The sequence below is a fragment of the Chinchilla lanigera genome, unplaced genomic scaffold (assembly GCF_000276665.1).
Source record: "Chinchilla lanigera isolate Chin_1 unplaced genomic scaffold, ChiLan1.0 scaffold00015, whole genome shotgun sequence".
NCBI lineage: Eukaryota > Metazoa > Chordata > Mammalia > Rodentia > Chinchillidae > Chinchilla > Chinchilla lanigera.
Window position 1 is genome coordinate 12,979,683 of NW_004955416.1, and position 17,335 is coordinate 12,997,017.

The window sequence follows — 17,335 nt, forward strand, 5'->3', positions numbered from 1 at the left end:
TTTTTTTTTTTCTGTGGTTATAAGCACATTATTCACACGAACCAAAATGGAGAATCAATCCAAGTGTCTTTCCATCCACATATGAATGCTAAATATCACAAAGTATATACCTACTATTCAGCCTTAAAAAGGAAGGAATTCTGACACATGCCGTAGCATGGATTAGTCATGAAGATACTAAGTGAAATAAGTGGGTTGCAAAAGGGAAAATGCAGTATGAGTCCACTTACGTGAGGTACCTAGAACAGTCGTGTTCACAGAAACAAAGTCAAATCACTGTTATCAGAGGATTGGGGAAGAGGGAAATAAGTATTATCTTTTAGTAGGCACAGAATTTCTGTTTTGCAAGATGAAAGATGTCCAGAAGTGGGATGGTGGTGATGGTCTCAGTACCACCTCCCCCCCACACACACACTTTTCTCCTCCATAAAAGCAAAGAAAACATTTGCAAAAATTGTCAGAATCAACATTTTCAAAACTCTGGAAATTTATCAAAAGCTTGCAACAGTCTGGGCAGCAATTATTCAAGAAAAATACACAATAAGAGCAGTAAGTTTAGTAGCATATTGACTTGCTTATTCCTGTCTCCCCCAGGCTCCACCTCCATAGTAACCTTAAAAACAAGAGCCCATCATCACAGTGAAAAATAGCAGCTTGCCAGAAGCTGCGGGAGCTGGGAAGGGTGTGGAGCTCCTCCGGAGCCCAATTCCCAACTGTCGTTATTGGACCTGTACACTGCTCCCTGGAAGGCCTCACTCACAAAGCTGCCTTTATTTTACCTAACTGTGAGCTTGCCCAGTGCAAACTGCCTTTCCCTCGGGGCACTTGACCAAAACAATCAGAGGTAGTTGTTTCACGTTGAGGCTGCATGAGGTAATGGGTAACAGTTGGAGAAAACAATATGCTAACCAAGAAGTTTAAAAGGAAAACCTGGGAATGAGATGTCCACAGGCAGTTTTGAAGGGTGACAACATTTTCCTGGGCATCTAGAAGGCCACATGAGTCTAGGGCAGTGTGAACACTCAGAAAAGATCCAAGAAGGCCCTACACTCTCACTTCTGATTAATTTGGGAGTTCTGCACACAGGAAGTAAAGGCTAAGACAAGGTTGTCAATTACCTGGCTGCATGTTGACATGTATCCTAACACACACACAAGACCCACTGAAAAGAACTGGACAGCCATGGGTAGGGAGAAAAACAGAAGATTTCAGGTCCAGGGGAGGGAAAATTCAAAGTGAGGCTGGGGCATCTTGTTGTTCTACAAATCAAGGCAATATTTAAAATTCAGTTGAGGCAGGGTGTGGTGGCCCATGCCCGTAATCCCAATACTTGGGAGGTTGAGGCAGGAGGATCATTGTGAGTTCAAGGCCAGCCTGGGCTACAACGTGAGCTCAAGGCCAGCCTGAACTGCAAAGCGATACCCTGTATCAAAAAGATTAAAAAAAAAAAAAAATTCAGTTGAATTAGGGAGTCAAAATGTTCATTCTCTACATTTTGGAAATTTGAAGTCTCCCTTCCAAAAAATATTGTCTCCTGTTACAAAATATTCAATAACTAAAAATCCCTGAGTACAGAGGGGAAAATGAAAGAAAACATCACTCTTTTTTTTAATACGAAAGTATGTGTAACTTAGAAAATCACTATTTACAACCCACCAGTGTAAGGACTCTGTCAAGCTAGGTTCATCCATTCATGCTCAAGAGATGTCATGAAAGATTTTCGCAAAGTAGGGTAGCTATACCTTGTCAACATTCCATTTGAAGATTTCTTACAAGGAAGCCTGGATTATACAGCAGAATGCACAAGAGGTCAAACTTAGCACTAGTAATACCAAGTCAAGCTAACATCATGGGCTTCCAGAGGTAATACCCTACAAAGCATGTGGTACCACTTTGACACGTTCCTGCCAAAAATGTTCAATCCAATTCTAATCGGGTCTCACACCTTACTGATGAGTTTCCAGGAATTACACGAGGGAAATCAACAAATTAAACGGCAATAGAGATAAACTCAGAACACTGGAATTCTATAAGACAACTAAGATGAACTCTTTAAAAAGTCAATACCATGAAAAGTGTTCTAAAATAAAAAGACCAAAGAAATAGAAAAATAAACACATTGGGTGAAACTTGACCAGTTCAAGAGCAAAACAACTACAAAAGATGTTCTTGAAGCTATACAAAATTTGAATATGTATTAGATACTAGATACTATTTAGAAATTATAATTACAGATGTGGTACTGAGATGGTGTTATAAACAAGATCCTTAATTTTAGGAGGGCCACGGTAAAGTATTTAGAGGTAAGCTAGTATTGTGACATCTGTAACTCATTTTCAACACATACAGTTAACTAGTTGGATGGATGAGTAGATAAATTATAGATAGACAGATAGATAGATGACAAAAGACAGATTGAGTGATAGATGATAAATGATAGCTAGCTAGATGATAGATAGATAGATATCATATATACTTACATAGATACATGATAGATCAAAAGTGGCAAAAGGTAAGTAATTACTAAATCTAGGAAGAAGACATACAGTATTCAGTTATGTTGTTTTTTCAATTTCTATATATGCCTGAAATTTTTCCTAATAAAATTTGGTGGAAAAACACATTCTAATGTCACTAAAACCTACTTGATATCAAATTCATGAATAAAACATTTGAAAAGAGAATCTAATGGGGAATCATGGCCTATAACCAAAAAGAACGTCATCCATGAAGTGCTAGTGTGGTTCAAAATTAGGAAATTTGCCAGGTATGGTGGCACATGCCTGTAAATCCAGTACTACAGAGGCTGAGGCAGGAGGATCGCTGTGAGTTTGAAGCCAGTCTGGGCTACAAAGTGAAGTCAAGGCCAACCTGAACTGCATAGCAAAACCCTGTCTCAAAAACACAAAAACAAAAAAATAGGAATTTTATCAATATAATTTACCATATTAATAGACTAATGTGCAAGAACTATAACACCTTGAAAAGTTTCTAGAATTTAGCAAAATTAAACAGTTATTACTGATATAACTCTGTATATGTAAAAAAATAAATATTTGTAATAGGATTTATAAATGTCAGTATCACGGCTCATATGCTTAATGCTTAAACATCAGAAACACTGCTAGTCAACTGCAGATAGGTTGGAGTACCAGTTATCACCACTTGATGTAAATTTGTTTTGTTTTTTTTTTTCCAGTACCGGGAACTGAACTCACGACCTCGCGCTTGCCAGGCAGGCACTGCTGAGCTAAATCCCCAGCCCCTGATGTAAAATTTTTACAGTTAGTCAAACAATAGAAAACAAGATGAAGTCAATATTCAAAACTCAATACCCATCAGAAATAGCAACAATTAGAAAAGAATTTGGAGAAAATATTCCATTTAGAATAGCAAAAAAGAAGATGGACTATCTTAAAATGAACTTCTAAAAATGAGCATGTTCCACCAAAGGAACATATTCAGCCTCTCTCTAGTGATAAAAATTAAAAACATGTATTTATTGAAATAAATTTCAATAATCTATTAAAATAAATTCCTTAAGAGAAATAAAAATTAAACACAAGGAAAATTAAATGTCAAAGCAAAGACTATTTTCTTAATATTTAAGAATTTACACAAATCAATATGGAAAGACAAACACAAATTAACAAGTAAACTGGGTAAAATCTTGAAAAAACAGTTCACAGAAAAACATTACAATATCAAGAAGGTTATGAAGGGATAGATCAACAAAAGCAGTATTTTCAACAACTAAAAGCAAATTAATAAGAATATGCTTGCACAAATGTGTAAGAATATAGCAAAACTAGGAAAAATATAAAGTCTCATTAATATAGATCTGGTGAAATAAATTACCTTATTTCCTCTTATATCAGCATTTAAAAAATCAAGCCCACTTATGAGAAATGATAAGGAAAAAACCTTAGCACATAAAAGCAAAGTGTAAAAAGTTTTATATCTACTGATCAATTCTGTATACCCCCCCAAAGTACGCGTTTATAGAGAAGGTTTGTGTGTGGACACTGTATACACACACACACACATACACACACACATACACACAAAGCAAGAACCTGTAACACAAGCAAATATGAATATCTCTACCTCTCAATAGTAGAACTGGTTGAGAGTTTATGGCTGGTAGAATGACTTTCTCTTCCCACTTTCGTGGTCTTTGAAATTTTTACAAAAGTGTCAATTTTACAATATAAATTTTAATAAATCTTACATATAATCTTTATACCCCCACTCCAGAAGGTCACACACTAACATGATGACAGGGGCAGTATCTTGGCAGTGTGACTCACTGCATAGCATGTTTATCATTTCCTTTTTCTTTGCCTAGATATTCTTAATTATTTTATAACAAATCTCATATTTTTGTAATAGAAAGTTTTAAAAATACCTATATACACACAAAACTGGTACAAAATTTTTCTGAGCTAAAGAAGACTTATTTGGGCAAAGTGGGCTTATCACTGTCTTGAAGAATCTCTATGAATTTAGACTGTAGCACCACTGAGCACATTTGTGGTATGTGTACACAAGTTTGTATATATGTATGTGTGTGTATCCCACTGACAACTACATACAACTAAAGCCTTGAAACCCAAAACTCCTTGCATTTTATTTAAGCCAAAATAGCTCACACTTGGGAGAAATGTTTTGCTAATAAGAAGATGGTAGATCCCAGTAGCCAATCTATCACCCTTGACAGACAGAAATGTACACTGTGGGTATAGCTAAGGCTGGGGTGGGGGGCACCTACCAGGTGGCTCCTCTAAAAGGTTAAATGCTCTCAGAAGGAAGGTAATCTCCACTACACAGTTTTAAATGCCTTCTCCTTGGCCAAAATTTCCTTCTGTTTCTGTAATCCTAAGAAGAGTCTGAAACATCTGTCTCAGGCTCTGTGATACTATTATAGGGAAGTGTCTCCCTAACTTTTCTCATATATCTGAATCACCTACAAAATGTCAAATATGTTAAAATGCAGATTCCTGCCCATGTGAAGGCCTGACCTAGGGGTTAGGGAGCTCAAGGATCTGCTGATCAGCTTGCTTTGCTACTGGACTACGGGCCACGCTTGAACCCCACACAGTACATAGGGAGGGAGACTCAGGGCCAGACCAGGCAGAAAGGGAGGGCTGGTGCTCAGTCACAAAACACATCCACGTCTCCTACTGTCCTATAGAGAAGGGCACAGTCCTAACTCTGACCAGAGATGAAGTGGGAGCAGGAGAAGCAGGAGGGAATGGCTTAAAAGTGCCTCTGGGTGGAAGCAGTAAAGAAGTGTCTGGTAAGTGCTACAGTTTAGATCTAAAATGTGCCCCCAAAAGCTTGTTCCCCTGTGTAGGTGGAGTGATTGGGTTATGAGGGCTCTGACTTCATCAGTGGGTTGATCTGTTGTCAGATTCATAGCTACATAGGCTATTGGGAGGTGATGGAAACTGCAGGAGGGGAAGAAACCCTGCTTTGTCCTCATCCCCTGGGGGAGGCCATCCTGCCTCATGTCACGCACTTGTTGGAGGACCCTTGAAGCCTGTATTTTGTCCCCAGCTCCTTCCCCTCCCTCTCTCTCTGCTTCCCACCACAGTGAAGGAAGCCAGTTTGCTCCACCACATCCCCTACCAGGATGTTCAGCCTTACCACAGGCGCATAAATCATGAAGCCATGGACTGGACCCTCCAAAACTGGGACTGGGCTCTCCAAAACTGTGAGCCAAAATGAATCTCCATGTTTACGTTGACTTTCTCAGGTATTTTGTCACAGCTACAGAAAGCTAACTAATAAGCATTGTAAAAATTTCAAAGGAGTCTATGGTCTGAGGAATAAATGATGATGAAAAAGTAGAGACAGGAAATACCAACAGTTTCTCTAAAATCTGGCAGTAAAGAGTAAGTGAAAGATTAGGGTAAGAGCCAGAAAGTTGGAGATGTGGTATATTTAAAAAATATAGCTTATAAGTTTTATATATTAAAATTATGTACCCTTTACATACATACACATATAATAAGACATCTGTCTATATGCACATGAGCATAGACATGTATACACTGTACATATTTTTATTATACTTTTATTTTGAATGGGATAGGCATGATCATATTTAGCCCTGATGAGAAAAGAAGAGATAGGAGATAAAAGAGTGAGAGGGGATGATGGGTGGGGTGAGATCTCTGAGGAAGCAGCAGGGCTGGGACCCAGAACACAGATGGAGGAATTAGTTAGCCTTGGAAAGGAAGGCAGATGCTGCGCCTCTGTCACAGGAAGGAGTGGGGAACGGATGGTGCAGCTGCAGGGCGCGGTCTCTTCGGGTGGTGTCTATTTTTATTGGGAATTTTACTGCAATCCCCTTTGGAGTCTAATGAAGAATCAGTTTTGTAAATGCTCCATGAATGACTGAAAAGAAAGTATCTTCATTCTTTCAACATGCAATGCTTAATCCATACCTCTCAATGGGACAATTAATTGTACAGATGCTGAGCTAGGTATGTTTAAGTCTTTTGTAGCACTTCTGCCTCTTTCAGTTTCTCCTTATCCACCTAAGAGTATTAGCAAGCTTTCTCTCACTGTGAGAAATTACCTTAGGAAGTCAACATGCAAGGAGCAAAGATTTATTTTAGCTCACAATTTTAGAGGTTTCAATCCATGGTCACTTGATCCATCCATTTGGGCCTATGGTAATGCAGAACATCATGGCGGGAGAGCAGGGTAAAGCAAACATGCTCACATGATGGCAGTCAGGAAGCAAACAGAGTCAACAAGAGGCCAAAAGTCCCAATATCCCTACAAAGGCATGCCACAGTGACCTAACTTCCTGCAATGTGGCTCACATTCTAAAGGTTCCTCCAGCCCCCAAAAGCACCCTGGGTTAAGCACACCAAGACTTTAGCACATGGGCTTTTGGGGGACATATAAGATCCAAACCAAAACACTAAGGTAAATGGATAATTGATTGATAGACAGACAGACAGATAGACAGATATAATATTGCTTCACACATATTTTGGACTTTATTTTGATCATCAGTGAGTATCTTTATTTGCCTAAAATGCTATTAGTTCTGCGGCAGATCCTGTCGCCCATGCTTTCTTTTTTGATAGGAAATTAACAATGGTTATTATATTGCATATTGTTATCTTCAAAGTAGTTGTTCAGACTATAAGATATAGGCATGCAAGATTGATCAAGCAATATAAACACTGTTCCTTTCAATAAACTAATGGAAATTAGTAGTACCATTATCTTTGCTATCCTGTGTGTGTGTGTGTGTATGTGTGTGTGTGTGTGTGTGTGTGTGTGTGTGTGTGTATATATATATTTTCCCCTCCCTTCTTTTCTCCTTTCCCCCAGCCCTGTTGAGCCTTTCTTCAGCTCTTTCTAAAAGGACATCCTCTTGGTACACTTCCCTGGATGTGATGCTGGAGCTGGAGCTGGAGAGAAGTTCAACAGGGCTGGAGACTGCTTCCTTGTCCCAAGGCTACTTTGAAACCTCCTATTTTCTGGTGCAGAATCCAATGCTCGAAACATATCAGTTCAGGCAGAGGCTTCTCTGTTCCATCCTATGGTATTTAGGACAGGAAACCCATGTGTGGGAATACCTCAATTTGTTGGTGTTGGTAGGGGTCATGACTGATTCCTCCTGAATTGCTCATTATCTGCAATTATTCCAAAGCTTCATTGAAATGTGGGGAATGAGATTTTTGATTGTGCTACTCACTGTGTCATCTTCCAGAGCTCGCTGTTAGCACCCTTTCCATATCCTCTGTATCATTTTTATTCCACACACTACTGGGAGAGGCAAGCCAGAGCAGTGGTTCTGATCACAGACTCTGGAGCCAGGAATCTGGGTTGGAATTCTGGCCCTATCACCTCTGACTGCTCTGTGACTTCAGGCAAACTTCTTCCCCTCCCTGCGTCAGTTACACCTGTAATATGATGACAATAAGAATACAGTCTCCAAGTGCTGTTGTGCATGTTCCATGAGTAATATCTGCAAAGGGCTTAGAAAAGAATTTGTGACCCATTCAGGGTTGGGTAAACTGAAATTACTATCAAAACTATGTTGACCACTTACTGTGCCCTAAGGTGAGCTATTAAGTAACTTAAAATAAATCACTTCATTCATTCTAAGAAAACCCATTTCTACAGTTAAGAAAACTGAAGTTTTGCTAGATTAAATGACTTTCCCCAAATCACAGAGCTCCTGAGCAGGAGGACCAGATTTGAATCCAAAACCTCACCATTACTCTTCTACAATGAGACCAAGCTGTCCTGTGTAAACTCAAATGCATCCCACGGGTGCTCGTTACAGGCTTTCACTGTATGGGTTTCACTTTGATTCTGCAGTCATTTCCCTGACCTAAGACTAAGTTTTTTTCCATTCACTTTTCCTCCCACGCATGAGTGTGGGAATCCAGCTGTTCCCTCATCGTTTGTCTGTGTCTCACTTCCTGCTGCAGATGACAGCTTTGCTAAGTAGCAGGATATACAGGAAACAGACTGTCCACACAATATTAACTAATCAATAAACATCAGTTACAGCCCAGAAGGACCGTGATGTACATCAGATTGCTTATTTTCACTATTAGGTCCAAGCAGAACTACACCATCCGAAATTTATACATTCCAAGGAGACGGGGAGACGTTGCAGTTGCTCTCACTTTGGCAACTTCCTCACTTTTCCATTCCTGGCTTCTCTGTTTTGTTTTGGGATATTTTAAAAGTTGATTGAGATTTTTGTTTTTTTCTAATGAATACAAATGTTGGCCAAATATTTTTCATGTGACTGTTCATGACCCTTCATTTATTTCCTCCTTCTGTTATCTTGGCACACACACACACACACACACACACACACACACACACACACAATCACCCACTCCCACCAGGAACAAAGGAGTTTTTTTAAAGGAATGATGGTATTGGAATAAATGCTACTGCTAACAATAATTGAACCCTATGAAAAATTACAAAGAACTTGTTTTCCTTTAAAATGAGATAAATGAGTGAAAGCATTTTATCAACTTCAAAGAGGTGTTTGTTAATGCCTTCACGCGTCCACAGCCCCACTTGGCGTCACTACCAGTGGTGGTGAACCAATGGCAGCCATGCAGCTGCGGGGTGTGTGACTTACTGAGAGCTCTAATAGGGTCACCTCCACTGGCTTAGACTGAACAGAGTACCTTCTGTCACACCGTACCGAACGGCAACTGACAAGTATGAAACACGGGTGAGCAGATGTTTCTCAAGTTCCCCTCATTCTGTGGGTGCTGCGGACAGTGTGGAAAATGAAGGAGGGAAAAGCCAGTGGTTCTGCAGCAAGAAGACTATTTCTACATTGCCCTCTGCCCAGTGAAATGTGCCACTGAGTAAAAGTAGGAAAAATAAAAGTAGGAAATCAAGAGCAATTTAAAAAATAGGAACAGAGCAAGGATCTGACTTAGTGAGACCAGCCAGCTGCAAGTTAAAAGCTGATTCCTCTGCCTCATGCTGCTGTGAGCTAGGACATCCCTCCACTGTGCACTGAGCAATAAGGCACAGCATGGAGGTCTGCGACTGCTGACTCTTCTCGTGAATGTCCTTGCTCCTCAGCTCCTGAGTCCATGGGAACTTGTGCTTCCAAGCTGGAGCTGTGTTTATTTCCTGCCCTAAGGCATCTTTACCTCCAAAGAGCAGGGATCAGGCAGCGTCACTACCATCGACCAACTAGTGATGCACGGGGTTACGCTGGTTTCCATGGCTACCTCTGAGAAGATGCAGTGGAGGGGGCTGCATTACACAACCTCACCTAACAAACTTGGGTCCTGATGCCTCCCTAGCACTGTCGCATCACTCTTCTCTTCTGTCCTGTATGCTGCATCTAAGGAATCAGGAGCCTGGAGAGAATGAAATCATGGTCACCGGCCTTCTGATGCAATTGTGAGGCAGCAGAGGGTGGAAAGCAGAGACGTTATTCAGAGGCACGTGTCCATCATCTATGAAGTTCGGCAACACGCGACTGCCAGAGTCACCCCTCCAAATTCTAGTGCAGGATCTGAGAATTAGATGGTGAGACCAATTCCATGGACGATCCTGATGTGAATGCTGGATTGGAACCAGGGGGGTTGGGCTAGCTGAGCCCCCCTTTGCCTCATCTGGCTCCATTTCTGTGCTGCCTCCGTCCTGCCCCTATCATGCTAGGTCCCACATGTGTCACCTGATGCTCATTCGCCTGCCCCGCTCAGGAGGATGGCTGAGCCAAAGACTCCAAAGTCAGCAGAACTCAGCCACTCACTCTTGTGAGCCCTTGAACCAAGAGCTTCCTTTCACTGATCCCATCGCTCCACCTGTCGGAGGGGGAGGTTAGAATCACACGTACCTGGTAGGGTTTGTGGTGAGAGTACATCAGATGGTATATGAAAAATACTTCCTTTGCCTAACGCCTGGCACAATGAAGCACACAATCTCTGGAGGCCACTGTCAGAATCGCTGCCCTGATAATTGTCATGACGAACAACCGCAGTGCTCTGATCAGGTTAGTGGATGTCAGGGCTCCTGGTGACTCTGGGTGCTGCGGGGCTGGGCTCCTAATGGGCTGCTTTCTCCTCACAGCATCTTCGGGGACTGTTGCCATGGAAATGCTGCTCAAGTGGACTCGACTTCTGTGCAGGTCATGTCAATACACCTCTCCTGAGAACATGCCAGGTGCCAGGTACTGGGCCATGTGCAAGAGGCCAGCGAGGGGTCAGTGACTGCACGGAGTCCCTGTGCAGGCAGCGACAGTGGCATGTACAGAAGTAACCACGCAGTGGCTCAAGGAGATAAGGGGATTCATTCACACCAAGGTACTTTTATGGTACCCAGAAAATGTCCTTGGCTCTTTACACCATCTCTGTCAAACCTTTTCACTAAAATTTTGGAAAGTGTCCCCATAGAAAAACATAGGTCTTATCTCTCTAACCTCCATTCAATCCCAAGATCTATTTACTTTTCTTAAAAATGAGAAATAAATTACAGATATAAAAGACTCACAGAACTGGGAGAGGTCTTGAAAATCATCCTCCCTACGTAGACGAAAAGGCCAAGGTCCCAGTAAGTGGAGCATCTTACTAAGATCCAGATCATCAATAGCCATGCTGAGGTTATTGTAACATCTTTGGCTCCCTATCCAGACGATCCTACAACACTGTTCAGTCCCACTGAAATCAGAACTGGAAGCAGAACTGTCTCTGGCAAAGTGTGCACACTCACCTTCAACACTGACTGAGATCCTAAGATATACTAAGTACTGTATCAACCATTAGGAAATCCAATAGGCAACTCAATACACATGGTGCCTGCTCTTGAAAAGTCTCACTAGTGCAAGAGGCAAGTTACACAAATAACTAAGTGAAGTAAGTACTTTTTGCAATAAAGATTAAGTAGGAATTACAGAAAAGGATCTACCTTGGGAGGATTGGGCTAAGAAAATCTCTCTGTTGATAGGCTGAGGCAGGAAGGTCACAATTGTGAACTCAGCCTGAGCAACTTGGTGAGACTTGGTCTCAAAATAAAAAATAAAAAGATCTGTGGATGTAGTTCATTGCACAAGCCCTGGATTAAATCACCATTACTACAAAACAATAATAACCATCAAAGAGAGAGAAAGAGTGGGGGGATCTGAGGGATCTGAACTCTGAGGAAATGGAACTTGAGATCCAGGGTGAATATAAGGCACCCAATGTTAAGATCTGAAAGAAGCAGGTTCCTCTAGGCCCAGGGTGGGGTAGGTGCAAAGGTTCATGGGTATGTGTGTGGGGTGAAAGCACTTAGTTTCTAGAATCTTCCATTAAGTCAGTATGACTGGAGTCTAGCGAATAAGGGGCAGATGGCATCACTTGATATATCCTATATACCAAGCCACATGGGATATATCCCCAGGGCCAGATAACACAAGGCTTAGGGAAAGATTATACCACATTTTCCCCTGGTGTAAGGGCCATTCAAGAAGTGGGCTTCACAGCCTGCTTCTCTGTAGGAAACAATCTATGACATCCTTTTCAACAAGGTCTGTGTGCCATTTCTTTCCCTGCAGAGGGTTATGAGACACACAAAACATGTGACAGCAGCATGCAACAGAAACATTAGAACAAGAGCTACAACCCACAGGTCTCCATTTCCAGTCCCAAGATCTTTCTTCTACACCACACTCTTACTGAATTAAATGGGAGGAAAGATCCCATTGAAAGTGTCAGGGTTTGAGGTTTTAGTGTCAGGGTGATCCTGACCCTAATAGGGTCCAGGGTCCAGTTCCATGTGCGGGGCTAAGGCAGAATCAGATCCTGACACTAATATTTAGCCCAATCCTCCCAAGGTAGATCATTGAAAGTGTCAGGGTTTGAGGTTTTACCAGCTGCAGTTCCATTGTAAGAATCTTCTTTTCAGTCAGAATCTTGGCTCAGAAAGATGAACAGAGAGGGCGATGTGAGGAGACAAGAAGAATGAGAACTTGCCCATTCACATTAGCAAATGTTTTACGTCTGATACAAGTTCCTTTCTCACAGAATAAGCTAAATTTGTAGTTTACTTTTGGAAGTGACAACCAAAGGGGAAGTGAACAGTATACGATGAAAAACATCATAAAAATTATCCTGCAAAGCAGCCTCATGGTCCACCAGCTTAGGGAAATACTGTCAGGAGCACCAGGGACACCAAGTGTGGTGGTTAAGGTGGAGTGTAAACATAACTGGCTTAGGGATCAGCTTCGGGAGCTAGTGAGGTACACTGCTGGCTGCATCCAGTAGGCCCTGGAGGTGTGGACTTAAGGTCCATGTCTAGTTGCCTGTCTGTTCCTCTCTGGCACTCTTCCCCTACTCTGCTTTGTGAGCTAAGCAGCTTTCCTCCACCACACCCTTCTGCCATGACATTCCTGCCTTGGAGCCAGCTGACCATGGACTGACTCCTCTGAAGCCATGAGCTGAATTAAACCTCTCCATAAAGTTGTGGGTACAGGGTGTTATATCCCAGAGACAGAAAGCTGGCCAATATACTAAGGATGTGGTTATCTATACAAGGCCCACAGGCCAATGAAATGCTGCTATTCCAGTGTGGCCTTAGGATCACTCTGCCAATAGGCTTGGCTGCCACCATGAAAAATGGACAAGGAGCCCAGAATAGATGAGCTGGGTTTATTTATGTGGCTTATGTGTGTGTGCTGTTGTGTGGACAAACCTAGAAACACAACTAAATCGCTAGTCAAATCACGACCCCATACAGAAGTGTTTGCTTCTTTGTTAATGTTCTTATGTTGATCACCTTGATTGAATCAGTCCACACTGTATACAACAGTACCCCATGCATGTATACAATTATGATTTATTCATTTCATAGAATACTAATTTAAAAATACAAAAGTTGAACTTTTCTTTGCATTGCACCTCATTAGACTTTTCTCTCTTGAAAACTTGAGTGGCCTCTCCTTGCTTCTTCCAACACCCAAATCGATGTGTGCCAATGGCTTATGCAGTCTCTCTCCTCCTCCCTCACAACAGGAAATGTGTGTGTTTTATCTGGATTGATTTCTGATTTTTCTCATAGCAAATTTTTGGCTCCAGGCCCCGACACCTTGTGTCCGCCTCGCTGCAGGACAGGAAAGTATCCCATGTGCAGCCTGCACAGTCTGAGCCAGCAGCATCTCCCAGCTCCGTCCCAACACAGGCAGAGTCCCAGGGAAGCAGGGTGAGGACTAGGGGTTGTGTGGACTCTGCGGGTCTGGTGATTCACACTGGGGGGAGACGTGGCTCCATTTCCCACATTTCCTTCACACAACGCATGATTATAGGAAAGTGCTTCCATATGGTGTGGGGGAATCCCAGCTAACACTAGCTTCTACCCAACAGGGGCTGCAGTGAGAGGGTCAGGAGAGCAGCACCATGTCTGCAGGCAGGCTGATTCTGCCTTAGCCCCGCACATGGAACTGGACCCTGGGAGGCGCCAGCGTCCTACGGCTGCAGCAGGTGACCACCTGGCCCTCATGCTCTGCTTGGAAGGAGCTGTCTGTGTGCTCCAGTCCCCCCTCCACCATAGAAACTGATAAAAGACAGGAGACATTTTAGGGGTGCTTAACCTGGGATGCCTTAAGTGGGCATGGCGGCCTGACAGCCATCCCTTAAAAAAAAAAGCAGAATGGCTCGCTTGGGGCTTATGAAAACACCAGCATTTTCCTGGAGTGAAAATGCATGATTTTCAATAGATTTTCAAAAGGATCTATAATTCAAAAGCTGGAAACCACCTGGAGAGAAAGAATGAGGGGAAGAAAGAAAGAGACAGAAGGAGGGAAGGAAGGAGAGAGAAGGAAAGAGAGAGGAAGGAGGGAAGAGAAAGGGAGGGAGGCAAAGAGACAGACAGAGAGAGACAGAGAGAGAGAGGGAGAATATGGATGTCATAAGAGTGAGGACAAGAGTGAGCGCTAGGAAGGATAGGAGTGCGCCCCTTCAGCCAGCCCAGCCCTCACTCCTCCCCACTCCAACCCATGCCTTTCCCTTCCATGGCCCTCTCTCTACACTTCTCCAGAAAAGACCAACTTCTCAACACAATCTCACTCAGCCTTTGCCTGGTTCAACTTAAATTACCTAGATTTTTAATCTCTCTTGGACCCTGACAAATACAGGTCTTCTCTGACAAGAGTTTCAAACTCTTTAAGAGCAAGGATAATTCCAGACACTTGCCCAGCACACTACAGCCTCTCCCCAGAGCCACAGGACAGCCTGTGTCTCCAAACTGCCCGCCCCTGGTGAGTTCTTCCTCCAGCTACACTTTCTACTACAGGTCACTTTTTATGCCAATACGTCCACACAATCCCCAGATGAACTGATCATTGATCAGAAAAAAATCTGTTGACAGCTATTCACATTTAAGGTATGCAAGAGGTGTGGCATCCTTTGGTGCCCAAATGAGTGATGCTTTCAGTAAAGATGCAGCAGCATTTACACAGCACTGCGATGTCAGCACTAGAGTTCTCAGCATGGACTGATTGCTATCGTCCTGACAACGACTCTATAATGGGGGTACTATTGCTACTACCACTTTGTAATGACTAGTTGAAAATGAGAAACAAGGACACTCAATGAAGAATAATTTTCCCTTTTACATTGCTAGAAAACAATAGACCTAGGATTGAAACCAGGCAGTCTGATTGCAGACCCCAAATTTCTTAGCCTCCCCGCTATTTTGCCTCTCATAATTGATGTTGTGAGATAGTTCTTAACATCTCTGGTCCTGTAAAAATGGGTTTGACAATACAAAATGCTAGAATGTAAGAGTACTGGTAGACTTTACTGACATGATATGTCTGAAAAGAACCTTGGGATGTATGACATGCTGTACCAGTGTTAATAATAACAGTGGGATGGAATACTAAGAACTTGGTTTCCCACCTCCATAGAAGCAAGGGTGTCATATGCTACAGTTCTGGTCAGTGAAGGAAAAGTCCCTGGGGAGGACTTTTCTTCCACAATAAAGGACACAGTATTAAAGAATGCCTTTTGCATGACCTTTTTCCTTATTACCTGGGATGAAGGTGGATGTCTACACATTCAGTGATAACTCGGTAGCCAGAAATAAAAGCCACATTCTCAGGATATGGAGAGAGGAACATGGATCCAAGAGACATCACAGAACAGCTATGGGGCACCCCTGACTGCCCACTCCCAAGGTCGTGTTAGGAGAGACACAAACTCCAGCGTTTGTAAGTTGAGTTTTCTAGGCCGCTCAGTAGAACGCATTCCTCATCACCACCCCACCGTTCAAAGCCGTCTCATTCATGACGCCCATGGGTAGGAACCTCCACGAACTCATGGTGCCCAATCTCATCTAGGCCCTTTAGCTCCTCCTCTATCTTTCTGCTGCCACTGATGAGCTCCAGCTCCTCCCTTCCTCAATGGGAACACACTCAAGTCTTTGAGATCCCCCACTCCCGGGGCTGACTCTGCTTTCTAATGAAGAATCAAACAGGCCCCATAGAGCGGAACACATTTAGGTTTTCACCATGCCCCCACCCGCGGCTGTATCCCTCTTCCTGTCTTGGGAACCTTGCCTTCCGCACATTCCCTCTTCTCTCCACTCATCAGCTCATTGCAATCAGGCTTCTGCCTAAAAGTCACTGGAACCACTCTTGCAGATGCTTGCAAATGTCACAAATAATCTTCAAATTGCCAAAATGAATTTGGGGGCCCTGATTCCAGCTGTTTTCACCAGAGTATTGAACACGGTTGAATTACCTCTTTCTTGAAATTACTCACCCTTCGTCTTCCACAGCTCTGCTCTTTAATTTCATGGTTGTCCTACCTATTCTGCATTCCTTTTCAGCTGGACTTCCTGAAACCTCTTTCCTGGTTAAATGCTTTGACTTCAGATCTTTCTCCAGAGACAGCCTCGGCTCTCTTATTTTCTACTCGGCTCTCTTATACTCTTAGAGTATATGGTGGGGAATGTGTTGTATCAACCCTTTTACTACATACATACAGCATGCAGTCAAGGTCTGTTTGAAGGAATAAAAAAGATACTACCAAACTGAGCAGTTTCAAGGCCAAAATTCTGGAGAGAAGGAAAATCTAAGATGGTGGGCTCTTATCTTCAAAGTCTGTGTGCTTTTTATGAATTCCTTATCCAAACGAACAGCAAATGTACCTATCCATCTGCTCAAACTGAAAAATTTGCTTTGTCCTGGTGTCTTCCTTTCTCTGGGTCTTCATGTAAAGAGCTACCAAACTCCTGCTGACTCTGTCTCCTACCTGTCTCTGCAGCCCCTCCCGCCTCTCCATCTCCTACCCCACCACTGAGACCAAGGCCTCCACATTTCAAACACCTCCGGGGACTTTTTAAAAGCTTCCTATGTGGACTCTCTTCTTCCAGGCTTACTCACAACTAACCCAGCCTCCACACACTGCCAGAATTAGTTTTTTTAACAAAACACAATTGTAACCTCATGGCTCCAATTAACCTGAAATACAAAGCACAGTAATGAGGGCTTCTGTGGGTGACACCCGGACACCGCTGCCTTATCGCCCACTCTCAAGTGTGCACTCAGGCCTAAGCAATATAAAACCAGCTCCTCAAAAGAGCGAGATATTTATTATTACACCATGAACTTAGTGTTTCCTCTCTCTGCAAGACACCTCCTTCTCTTATCCCTTGCCATAATGTCCTCTGCACTTGGGGGAATAAATAAGATCCCTATTTCATGAGTTACATCAACACAAATTCAAATGAATAGGACACTTGTGGTGGCTCACACCTGTATTCCTAGCACTCTGGAGGCTGAGGCAGGAGGACTGCAAGTTCGAGGCCAGGCTTGGCAACTTAAGGACTTAGC

General features: G+C 42.7%; 1 protein-coding gene across 4 annotated transcripts in view; it reads right to left on the bottom strand.

Moving 5' to 3' along the window:
• Adamtsl3 (ADAMTS-like 3) overlaps positions 1-17,335 on the bottom strand; it is a 314,808-nt gene that overhangs the window by 161,530 nt on the left and 135,943 nt on the right. The gene's annotated exons all lie outside the window — the stretch shown is intronic.